Genomic DNA, 13,365 nt, shown 5'->3' on the forward strand with positions numbered 1-13,365 from the left:
ATATATTTCATGTTATTTGCTCCATTGGTGACATCCTGTACCCATATATGTATGGAATTTACCATTTCTGCCTCGTGCATGAGGTCATCAGAGCTAAAAAAAAGAAAAAATTTTGTTTTGCTTACATTCTTAATGAAGATCATGTCCCATAGCTCAGTGCTCTAAAAGTAGTGGGATAAAAACTGGGACAGCATGTAGTCATAAAAAGTATTGCTGTAAAACAAATGAATGAATGTATAAAGAAAAAACTACTTATCATATTGGAAAGATAACTATGTTAAAAGAAATTTCTAGTTTAACTTTGCTCATCCTAATTTTTCTTTGTGTGTGTGTGTATACACATTAAAACCTTAATCTACAATTTTTTGAATATCTACTTGCAGTGTGCAACACTTAAAGATTTATATATACATATATCATTATTTTAGCATCAACTTTTTCATGCTTATGTGTGTCAAATGGAGTTTATTGAAGTAGATTTTCTATGGCCAAATACATTTCGTGTTGCCAACCCTCACCTGTTTCCAAGCAAGGTAATTTCCCCATGGGCAGACATGTTTTCACAAAATATTTAAAATGAATGACACTGCTTGTATGACTGATACATGTTTACAGCTATCATGTGATGTCAAGGTAAGGTGGTACAAAAATAGGGCTGAACTTGAAACCATGTGGTTAAGAAGCAAACTTCTTTACCTCACAGTGAAGCCTGCACATGTATGTGTGTCAGGAAAGCAGTTTGATCATTATTGATAGTTTCTGAGATGCTGAAAAACATTAAGCAATATACAGTATGCATAATCAGCTGTTATTTTCCATACCTGGCATAGCAGTATTGTCATCACTGCTACAGTGGCATAGAAAATGCTGTAGAAGCAACTATAGTGGTCTCAAATTAATGGACCAAGTTATGAATGTTACAGAAAGTTATACCACAGCTGATTAAGAAGAGATTTAACTTAGATGGCATTTTGAGTGAAAACAGCGCTGATGAGGTTTTCATAGTGAGATAACTATAGTAGTTCTTAGCAAATAGCACACTGTTTCTAGCATTCATTGTGAAGAAGACTTTTGGCAAGAGTATCATGCTGTGTAATTTGGTGGCCACTAAGGATACTAGTTGTTGATGAATAGCTTGTGAGAACTGTGCTGTCAGTAAGGTAAGAGTGTGCATACTTTCAAGGTGCAATAAGGTGAGTATAAGAGAGAATACAGACAAAGAATCAGGAAGGACAAGTGATTAGAGATGGATATAGAGGTGAATGAGGAAATGGTGGAGTTGTGATCAAATGTCTTCAAATGCTTCTTAGTAAGGTGACAGCTTCTGTTATCCAGGTGACTAAACTAGGTGTATGGGAAGGTGTTCCAAGGGCATAGCATCCAGAGTAAGAATAGGATGGAAAATGTTTTGAATGTTATCTCTGCTTGCAGTAAAATATGGTCATTGAATGCTAGAAAGTTTTGAAATGAATATGCTTCTACTGGATGTGAACCATGGTGCTCAGATGAATTGAGCAAAGAGAAATTGGGTGTGTACTAAGAAAAGATTTTGCTGTTGTGGGCATGGAGGGTGACAGTTGCATAAAGAAGTGATCAGTGGTCCATGTGAAGGAACCTGCAGAAGAGAAAGAAGTGGTGAGAACTAAGCCCAGGGATTTGCTCCTTACAAAGGAACAAATGATTACAAGTAGTGTGGCACTGTAATGTGTAACTCAGAAAAGTCCAACCAATATTAAAGTGGAAAAACAAATGTAAATTAGAATTATGTATTATCATTTAACGTCCATCTTCCATGCATGCATGGGTTGAACGGTTTGACAGGAGCTGGCCAGACAGAAGACTGCACCAGACTTCTGTGTCTGTTTTGGCACAATTATTACAGCTGGATGCCGTTCCTAACACCAACCACTTCACAGAGTGGACTAGGTTCTTTATATATATATTACACACACACACACAAGAAAGAGAATATGGCATAAATGTGCTCTAAGAAATTAGATCTAGATGCATTCATAAGTTGATTAAGATTGTTTACCATCAAAATCTAGACAGTGTTTATCATTTGATATCTATCTGATCATACTGTTAAAAGTATCTGGAGGTAAACCAGGTCAACATATGTGGTGGATGGTATAATTTTTAAGTATACTCGTTCATAAATAACACTGATTGACAAGCAATATTGTTCATTTTAGATTGTATAGCAAACAATTCAATTAGTTCATATTCACTCAATAAACCAAATTCATTGACTTTCTCCTCTCTCTGTTGCATTTTAAAATGAAGTTTGAAGAAAGTTGTAGATACTTCCATAAAAATGTACTTAGTACAAGGATTAAATTGTACATATTAGTTAAGAAATATTGGTTGCTTGTATTATGGAAAAAAAAAGACATTTTGTTGAATAGAGAATTGATGAAGCTTATAAAAACATGATTAATAAGCTAAGATAATATTGGTTTGCCTAGATAAAGTGAATTTCAGAGCTATAATGCCTTCTAATGAAGAAAGGATAGTTGCACAGCCCAACTTGCAGCAGTGTGAAAGACTATAGACGATATTCAGGCAAAAATGTAAATTGCATATATATATATCTCAGTTCAGCTTATTAGTAGTATAGGTTTTGTCAATAAAAGAGTGTTCTGTTAGATAAGGACAATTTCCATTAGTCTACATACCTGGAGAATATATTAGTTTATTCATATGGTATTTTTATTTTCTACTTTTTTTTTTTATTCTAACCAGTTCAGTTGTAATATGCTTCCATTCTTGAATTGAAATGAAACATTACTCAATATCTAGTGATAAAAAATTTCATTTTAAATTCTAGTGAAGTGTTAAAAAGGAAATTGTATAACAAAATCTAGTTTTCAATTTTGATATTAATTAAATCCAGTAATGTTTATTGCCACTTCAGTATAGCTGTTTGTAGGAACCAATGATACTACTGTTTTTAACCTCAGGAGGAGCGAACCCCTACCATCTTCTAGCACCGACAATGGGACCACCTGATAGTCTGTTTTCAAGCTATTTGTGCTCAACCTTAGTGGTGGACACCCATCCACGAGAGATAGCAGTAGTTTGCTCCAGCTTGCAAGATATAGAAAAATAATGACAACCAATCACTGAGCGTGCAACTAGCTACTTTGGTTATAAAATCCAATAAATTTTGCAAAAAAGTTGCTTCAAAAATACAAAACAAGATTATTAATTCACTGCTTTCTTAGTGGATAAGCTTACAAAATAATATACTTCTACACATCTCTATTCTGATCACTGTCTAACTATGGTAGCTATTTCTACTTCATGTTGTGGCACTTTGTGCTTCAACTTATCCATTTTCTTGATATGTCCATACTGGTGCAGAAGTCTCTTAATTACTTATGGCAATCCTTCTGACAATCTCATTCATTTTGTATTGTGTTCAGCTCTGACTTGTGCTTCATAGTTGTAAAATAGTGTGTGTTGTCTGAAAAACTAGGTTGAAAGGAATCATCTGTATACTCTTTCCTCATTGTGTTCACTGCTAATTCTAACATTACTTTTAGAACCTTTATGTGTATTCTAAGAGCTTATTAGGCCTCATTGTGACCCCTTCATCTACATCTTTCCTTCATTTACCAGTGAATCAAAGTAAAATTGGCAAGGAAGTCAAAATTCAAAAATTAAACACAAATTGTATTCAGTTCTTTCTTTTCCTCTCAAAGAATTGAGTTCATGTATCTGCTAACAAATATGAAATATATTAAATCCAAAGTCATTCTTTTGTAGATGGGGAATCCAGAAATCAAATTACTTTTAATCAAAGTTTGAGTGGTGGATCTTCTTGAAGTATGCAACAAATTGCTTGGTGTTTTGTGTTATTGTCTACAAAAATGAATTCAATAATCTCAAGAAAAGTAGTATTATCAGTTTTACAATATCGTATCTCTCAACTCTATTGCTGCCTTGCTTTACTTCATATCCTCTGGCCTTTACTCATCATTATCAAGATCCCTTAACTAATGCAGTCAGTCGTTGGGGTGCCACTTTAAACGTTTTTGCAAAAAGCCATTACCACTGTTCTCTATCATGTAGCAGGTTCACAGTGTTGTGAACTGTCTAGTCTTTGTTGTCAAACCAGAATTTTTTGTCTGCCTTTCTTTCATCCTCTCTCAATTTTGCCCTCAAGAATGGTTATAGGTTGGAAGTTGTGGCAGGATACTCTCGTTTACTCTTTTACTTGTTTCAGTCAGTTGACTGTGGCCATGCTGGAGCACCGCCTTTAGTCGAGCAAATCGACCCCGGGACTTATTCTCTGTAAGTCTAGTACTTATTCTATCGGTCTCTTTTGCCGAACCGCTAAGTTACGGGGACGTAAACACACCAGCATCAGTTGTCAAGTGATGTTGGGGAGGACAAACACACACACACACACACACACATATATATATATATACGATGGGCTTCTTTCAGTTTCCATCTACCAAATCCATTCACAAGGCTTTGGTCGGCCCAAGGCTATAGTAGAAGACACTTGCCCAAGGTGCCACGCAGTGGAACTGAACCTGGAACTATGTGGTTCGTAAGCAAGCTACTTAACACACAGCCACTCCTACGCCTATGATAAGTGACTATCATGCAAGCTTTTGTTTTTTTTATCTACACAAGAATTAGTTCCTGTCTGCCAGCCTATTTGTTGACTTATTGCCTAACAAAGCTGTTCGTTTTGTGTTCTGCCTTCCTCTTAAGTCTGCTTAGCAGAACTCTTAGCAATAATTTACTGGAATGGCTAATTAGGCTGACTGTTCTTTACTCATGGCAGAGTCTTTGGTTGTTTTCTTGGGAATGGTTATCATCAGTGATTGAGTCCACTCCTTTGGCCACAGCTTCATCTCCCATATCTTCTGTTAGTGCCTTGATAAGCTTCATCTAATATAATAAATGCAAAAACTAATTTCTGTGTCACATCTTGAGCCCTTCTCACACTATTCAATGACTCTTCTACTATTCCTCATGATGGAGTGAGAGTAATAGTAGGTATAGAGATGGTGAGGGTGGTGGCAAAAATAGAGAGAGAGAGAAAAAAAGAGACAGAAATTTAGTGGCAGTGGGAGTAATAGTAAGAGAGAGAAAGAGGGCGATGATGTACAACTTTGTTTAACCATATCTTTTTGACAAATTCCTGTGGCCAACATACTGAACACTATCATTTTTGTCTTATTTTTTGCTTTCTTTAATACATATATATATATAGAAACACATATATATAAAATACACTTTAATTGAAATAAAGTTTCCCCAAAATTAAACATCTAATGTAATAAATGTGAATGTCAGTGTGTCACACTTTTTCAACTTTACTCCAAGAGGCCGTAGCCCAACATATCATACCATTATGGAATCAGGCTGATTCCACGAATAAATTAAAAACATTCCGGGCCGAATCCAGGCCCACAATCCTGAAATTTTGGATTCCCAAGTTTTCATTACTGTGATTGTTTCCGGGGATTTTTTTACGTGACTTTTTGAGACAAATTTTTTTGTATGATAACAATTTTTATAATATTAAGGCTAACTCCGCAAGTAAATTAAAAACACTCTGGATTGAATCTGTACCTGCAATCCTGAAATCCTATGTTTTCATTACTGCGATTCTTTTCAGCAATTTTTTTTACATGATTTTTTGAGACAAATATTATCATCATTGGGATATGACTGAAGGAAGCAATTGCAACAAATTCTCCAAAACAAGTCGGAGATCTGTTTGCAGATCTTCCTATTTGGGGTCGGTTGCTTAAAAGTTATATACTAACTTTTAAGCTAGTCTCCCATAACTTCTGATGAGTAACTGTTAGTGCCTTGATAAGCTTTGGCCCTTTTTGTTTTAGGAGGTTTAATGAGGTGTTATCCACTCCTAGGGGCATCTCATCTATGAACATACACACTGCCTCTTTGACTCCCTCCTGGAAAATTGGGGTATCATTCAGTTCTCTATTGTTGTTGGAACTGTCTAAGACACATTGCTATCATGTCTTAGTTTGTGATTGTAAGGGTCTTTACATTACTCAGACCATTTTTTGATGACATCATTCTCATCCATGAGGAGCAGGCCTGTTTTGTCCTCAATTGTAGTGGTGGTGTGTTTCTTTGTTTTTAAGATTTTGAGGTTTTCACAAGCAGCCTCATTCTTCTTTATCCCATCTTTGATAATTTTGCACTGGTCTGCTACCCATTCCTCTTTGGCTCTCCTCATTTTCTTCCTAACCTTCCTATTGACAGCATTGCATTACTGATTTACATCTTGACTCATTAGCATGGTTTTCCTCAGGACCCATGACTTCTTTTTCCTTCTTCTTCATAAGCATGTATAGCATCATTTCTTGAAGTGCTTCCTTACTATTCACATCTTATTGTCATTATACTATCTTTGAACTTGGTGTCAGTATCCACTGACACCTAGTTCATTTGTACTCATCTTTTTTCATCATAAACATGATACATCCACAAAGACTTGGAAAATATCTACTGGATTGCTTAGTGTTAATATGATTATTCTTTTAGTCTTTTGATACATTCTGTGAAAACTATTCATAAACCATTCACCAAAACTCTTTCTTTTGCTTGCTGTAATAGTGTGAAACCATGTCAAATATTTGAATTTGTTTTTATTTTAACAAATATTACTTCTGAATAAGAATTCTTAAGTGCTTACTAGGAATTTGCATTCTTGTACAAACCACAGTAGCTTATGTATGTGGGTGTTGCTTTCCCCAATGCACACAGGCATGGTGGAGTGATTTATGAGTTTGTTTCACTATCATACAGTTGCAGGTGCAATCTCACTGCATGGCACCTTATGGTGTCTTTTACTAAAGCTGCTGGTCAGCTCAGCCCTCAGTGTGAAATTGAATAGACACAAATATCTGTGGAAGCCCATACAATGAATTGTACCTGTAATTCAAAGATCCAGCCTTCTCAAGTTGATTGGCACGCATGTCTGTGGAATACTAAGCACTTCTTGTTAATTTAACATGTTCTGTTGACTGAATTACTCATATACACCTTGTTGAAACTGATGGGAATCCATTTACATTACTTACATACAATTTGAACACTGTCATTTATATTTTAACATTTTCCTGGTGATATGGATTGAATGGGTCTGCAATAAAAGCATTCCTCCATAAATTTGTCATTTGTGAGGGTTGACTCAACTACTAATTTCCCAAGTTCCACTTTGTCTATATCAAACTACATTGACTGAGAACTAGTTCATTTGTACTCGTCTTTTTTCATATGTTAATGACACATCCACAAAGTCTATTCCACTACAATTGCTGCAAATTTCTTTTTATTCACTCAGTACAGTACTACATCTAGGTTTTATGTGGCTACTTATTGTTGGTGAATATGTCTGACAGTATTGTGTGTGTGTGTGTGGAGGAATTTCTTGTGTTTTAAGTGAGCTACTTTGGCAAGTAGTCCTGGGCAAGACAAACTGCATCCAGTGGTGAGGCTCCATCTCAGGCATTCAAGTGTTTTGGCAAGTATGGGCTTACCCTTCAATCATAACTATTCCCAGATCTACTTTCCCAGAGTTGTACCTGTTATGGGTCAAATAGCAGGAGATGGTCCTGTGGCTCTGCTATACAGAGCTTGGAGGAGGGTTGATTCCTTAGACATGTCATCTAGGCTTAGTGTGTAAACATGTTCTAATGTCATGAAAATCAGTTCTCTTCCCTTAATATTTAATAGGTCCTATGCCTCATCATTAATCTTGAGAAAGCTACAGTCTGTTAGCAGAAACTGTAAATAAACTAGCAGAGGGTTACAAGAAACCTTTGCCATATCTTACCTAAGAAAATTTCTGAATCTTCAGAATTTTGCATGCTGGTCCTTTGATTGTCTGTAGGCACAGCATATGAAGAAGGAAAGAAGGGCAAGGGAGATTTAAATAACAAACATTACTTATCATAATGATGATCAACTATAAACAATGGTTCTTGTTATGATTCTATTGGAATAAGTATGCTTCAAGTGAACAATAAGATTATCGTTGAGATTGATTTGTTGATTAGAATAGGTCCTTCTTATCTGAAAGTTGACAGTCATTAACATAACTAAGGCTATAATATCGCAATCAAAGGTTCTGTCTATTGGCCCATATTGTTTCTTTTTCCTAAATTGTAAGAATAGGTTCAGAGAAGAGAAAAATGAACATAGTTTAAATATATTGTCAGTTATGACCATGTTGTTGAAGTTTACTTCAGAAATGTATTAGACTTGTAAGTCAGTTTTTGTGGGAATCAACAGTACCCCAAGCTTTCATATCTGTCTACTAGTTAGAAAAGAAATTTTGAAAGGTCTCTCTCTTTCTCAGAATTTTGAAAATATTGGAATAAAAATTACTTCAATTTTAGTGCAGATAATGCTGGCATTATTAGTACTTCTGATGCCAATAGAAATGAATATAGAATTAAAGGCAACAAAGAAAATTGCATAGATGTAAACAAATGGAGAGATTTACACTATGTTGAAAATATCTCTGAATTTCTAGGACCAATACCAGGACTCACACAAAATTTTAAATGAAATAAGACCATTTATTTTTTTTTTTTTTTTTTTTTTTTTTTTTTTTTTTTTGAATATACTCTTTCCTCAAAATTTATGTAAAATTATGACAAAAGAAATTTTTAAATACACTTAAAGAATATTTTCACCTTCCTAACTTTAGTGATGTGTACTGTTTAAATTACTACCACCAATGATAAACTCCAAACAAAAGAAACTTCTATATGTTAAAAATATCTAGCAATGTATCTATGATTATCAGATCCAGGATCATTCTTGTGAGATATGCTGATGTATTTATAAGATGAAAATATAATCGTACACAAATTAATAGGGTAAAGTACATTTAAAAAAATTGTCTCTATTCTATCTCCCTCCAGATTTTGTGTAGATATTTTCAGTATGTTGTAAGTTTCTTTTTCCGTGTTGTCTTCAGTCTTGTAGTCACTTTTGTTGACTAATGTTTGTCATCTAGGTTAAAAGTGAAAGTTTTCTCTCAATATTTTCAAGATTCTGAGAAAAAAACTTTCAACTTTGTTTCTTGTAACTTGAAGTGTCATTTTTCAAAATATGTACTTGAAAAACAAATTTACTGAATTTAGCTGTTATACTAATATTACATGCCAAAGTTTACTGATAACAATTATAAAATGTTTTTTATATCAATTGGTCATCATATATCTCCAGTTATTTGTTGCAGTCTGTCCTATAACACAATCGTCAACAAAGAAAACCTGTCAATTTTTGTTGTGCATGTCTTACAGCATGAACTATATTATATTGTCACCTGCACTTCAGATGTTATCTATAGTAAAAACAATTTGGATTCCCCTCTACTTTGTATCGATTCTCATTTTAGTGTCACTGCCTACAACAGCTTGTTCTTACACACACACACACACACACATAACAGCATCACCATTATTTTTATAATCCCCGTTGGCACAGGTTGGCTAGGTCTCAATGTCTCATCCACTACAGTCCTTTCTCTTGTTTCCTGTCTCAGTTCTTTGATATCAGGTACACACAGCAGACCAACAAACCAACCTTGTGTCAGTCATCAATTCCAGTTGAATTTTACAAACATTATGCAACATGGACTGATTGCACTTTTATCTTGGTATAACATTAAAGAGGTTGATTTCAAAGACAAGAATATCCTCAACTGTATGTTATCTCCAGTCAGTCCCTTTCTTGTTTTTCTCTTTATTTTTTCTAACTGTGATTTATTTTAATCTTACTTTTAAATTGAAACTAAATATTTCATGTATAAAATATAAATAGTCATTGTATCAAGTTGAGTAAAAAGTAAGAAACGCTTTGAACCATGAAGAATTTGTAGCAGAGTTTTGAATTCTTTTTAAACATTTTTTTTGCAATTTTCGGATAATACAGACATAGACTTGTCCAAATGCATCAATAAACTAACATTGATATTTTTTTCACTTTTGTTACAATTATCTGAAATGGAACTGTCAAAGCGTGATATGCAAGCAATTTTGCTATTCAACTTCAAAAAAGCCTGTAAAGCAGCTGAAACTGCTCGCGATATCAATGAAACATTTGGTGAGGAAATGACCAGTGATTGGTTAGCTCCAAAATGGTTTAAACGATTTCGCATTGGAGCCCTGAGCCTTGAAGACCATGAGCGTAGTGGACGCCCATCTGTCATCGATGACAGTCAATTAAAGACCATCATTGAAAAAGATCCACGTAAAACCACTCGATAACTGGCAAAAGAACTTCACATTAGCCAGAAAACTGCCTGCAACCATTTACATACGATTGGAAAATTAAAAAAGCTCGACTAATGGGTACCACATGATTTGAATGAAAATCAGAAAATGCACAGATAAGAAATTTGCTTGTCCTAAGTATTAGCTACCTGACATTATTCCATGTTCTCCACTTCTATTCTTTCCAGGTCTGTCTTTAGGCCTTTCTTTTAGCTTTTATGACTCCCTACCATGCTATTCTATTCTTTGTCAACCAGACTGATCCATTTCTCAACTGTATTGTAACTTGCGATGAAAAGTGGATTCTGTATAATAATAAAAAAACATTCTTCACAGTGGTTGGACCAAAATGAAGCATTGAAAACCTATCCTAAACCCAGGCTCTTCAAAAAGAAGGTTATGGTAACTGTTTGGTGGTGTATTACTGGACTCATCCACTATAATTTCTTAAAATCCAGAAAAACTATTACTACAGAAACATATTGCCATGAAATTGCCAAAGTGAACGAAAAACTACTACTCCATCACAGACTGGTAAACAGAAGAGGGCCAATCATTCTTCACGACAATGCTCGACCACACGTTTCACTCATGGCACTCCAGAAGTTGAGGGAACTAGGCTACGGCATTTCCCCTACCGACTACCACTTTTTCATGTACCTTAATGGCAAGAAAAGGAGTTCAAAAATCAATTCCTAGACTAGGTGGTGTGTTGTGTTCTTGAGCAAAATCTCACATTGCTATGTGATAACTTTAACACCTGACATGTGGTATACTATGTACCTGATCAGGTAATGTTGTTTTGGTGGATGGTGTGAGCTAATGTACAGCACATACATTTGATCACTATAAACAAATCACTTGTACAGGTGGTTCAGCAAGAAATTGCAGAGCCATCTTTTTCATACTACAAGAAAGTATCACACTAATATTACACTTCTAGCAGATCATGCTTGCTTCATTTCTCTGCAGTCACTAATCATGTTTCACTACCATACGACATTATACTTTGTACACATGCATTACACAATCTTCTTTTATTTCAGAGAGTGAATTCCTTTGTTGCAAGCTGAAGTAATAATCTCCTAAACTTTTTCTACTAGATTCTTGCTCTGGCTACAATGTTTTTGGAACATTCTCTTCTACAACTAATTAGGGAGAAGACCTACCTTTTTTTCATGCAGCTAGATATTTTGTCTTTGCTAGGTTTATTTCAGAATGTTTGATTCTAGGTTTTGCTTCCATAATTGGATTTGTTCGAAAGGTTCAATAAGTCATCAGCATATTGAAGATCTCATGGACACCTGGTCTTAAGCTTCTGTTATAACTTAGAGATATATATTAAACAGGAGCAGGCTGAAAGTTAAAACCTTGATGGAGAACTATTTTCATGCTGAATTCCTCACTGAAGTTTTTGTTACTTTCACCTTACTGGCAGTATCTCTTTGCATTACAACCAACAAACTATAGTGTTGTACCTTGTTAAAAAGGTACAGTGGCTTGCATGTTTGTTAAGAATGTCTTGTCTCACTAGGAAAGGTGCATCTGTGGTACTTCATCCTGACACAAACCCGAACTCTGTCTCATCTCGGTTCATTTTCTTAACTAGTTGTGCTGTAACACTTGCTGTTACTTACTTAAGTTGTTCCATCAGTTTGTGTCCTCTTTATATGCTTTGTTATAGATAATTTTCTTTGGTCTTATAGTACTTAGCAATAATACTGTTTTACAAGTGTGTCCAATGTCATCTGATATTTTCAGCATCTCATCATCTGCCCATGATGGTCCAGATGCTTTTCTTATTTCTTATCTATATGTCCTAAAAGTTATATTGGTTATGTAACTATTGATCCAGTTAGCTGGTCTTCAGACAGTCTCTCTTTCCTACACTTTCTCATTCAGTGGCAGCATTTCCATCTCTTGTTTCCTTTGGCTTCGGAGGGCAAGTACACTGCAGTCATTACATATATATATTTTTTCACCAGTGACATCCTTATTTATGGTGATAAATTGTTTTGCAATCCAAAGACACCTCATGTTTCTGATTCTAATGTCACTGAACATTGTTGAACCTCTTAATTTCCATTTTTCCCTTTGTCCTAAGTATTAGCTACCTGACATTATTCTATGATCTCCACTTATATTCTTTCCAGGCCTGTCTTTAGGCCTTTCTTTTAGCTTTTATGACTACCTACCATGCTATTCTATTGTGTCAACTTCCCATCTTTCTGGTTATTGCATTAATAGTAAATTATAATGCTAAAGCACTATATCATTTCATTTTCCATTTCAAATTCTTGTTATAAGTGTCTGCCAAAGTTCATATATGTTCCTGTGTTTTTGTCACTAACTTATCTTGAATATGTTTATTTTCCTTCAATTTTCTTTTGTCGCAATTTTTTGATAAATATCTTCATGTGTGTTTTTGAAGAAATTTTAGTAATATAGTGAAATAAATATGGACTGTGAATACTTTATGATAGTTTTATTTCAAAAAGAAATCAGTTTGTAAAACTTCAAACTAGGCTAACTATGTGTTTATGCATATAAAGATATATATATACATATATATATATATATACTTGTATGTAGGGAAGGTCATTACACCAATAATAATAAAAACATGCACTGGTTCAGTTTCATTCCTCTATTGTTAGTCAGTTGGTTAGTTTCCTAACCAACTAACTAATTGATTATTTATTTAATTTGTTGGTTAAATAATGAATCAGTTGTTTGTCAAAGTCCTTTCATTGCTATTTGCAACCTCATCAATGACATGCCCTCTCTCCTCTAGGTCTGTTCTGAATCTCAGAATCTTGCAAACCAAATATGAAAGTTGTGTTTGTATGTATACATGAGTGCATGCACATGCATGTGTGCACATACACACAATTACTAATTAGGTGCAAAATAAGTTGAGAAAAAGTATCCCTCAGATACAAAAGGCAGAGTAAAATGCTTTTTTATTGACATTAGTCTGTATTATCACTACTGTCTGAAGAACTGTTACATGAAACTGAGTAACAGAGGTTTTCTTTTGGCTTATATATATATATATATATATATATATATATAT

The 13,365-nt window shown here is 34.6% G+C and overlaps 1 protein-coding gene across 2 annotated transcripts in view; it reads left to right on the forward strand.

Moving 5' to 3' along the window:
- LOC106868234 (DDB1- and CUL4-associated factor 15) overlaps positions 1-13,365 on the forward strand; it is a 130,816-nt gene that overhangs the window by 14,060 nt on the left and 103,391 nt on the right. The window lies entirely within an intron of this gene.

This window comes from Octopus bimaculoides, chromosome 10, assembly GCF_001194135.2.
Source record: "Octopus bimaculoides isolate UCB-OBI-ISO-001 chromosome 10, ASM119413v2, whole genome shotgun sequence".
NCBI classification, from domain to species: domain Eukaryota; kingdom Metazoa; phylum Mollusca; class Cephalopoda; order Octopoda; family Octopodidae; genus Octopus; species Octopus bimaculoides.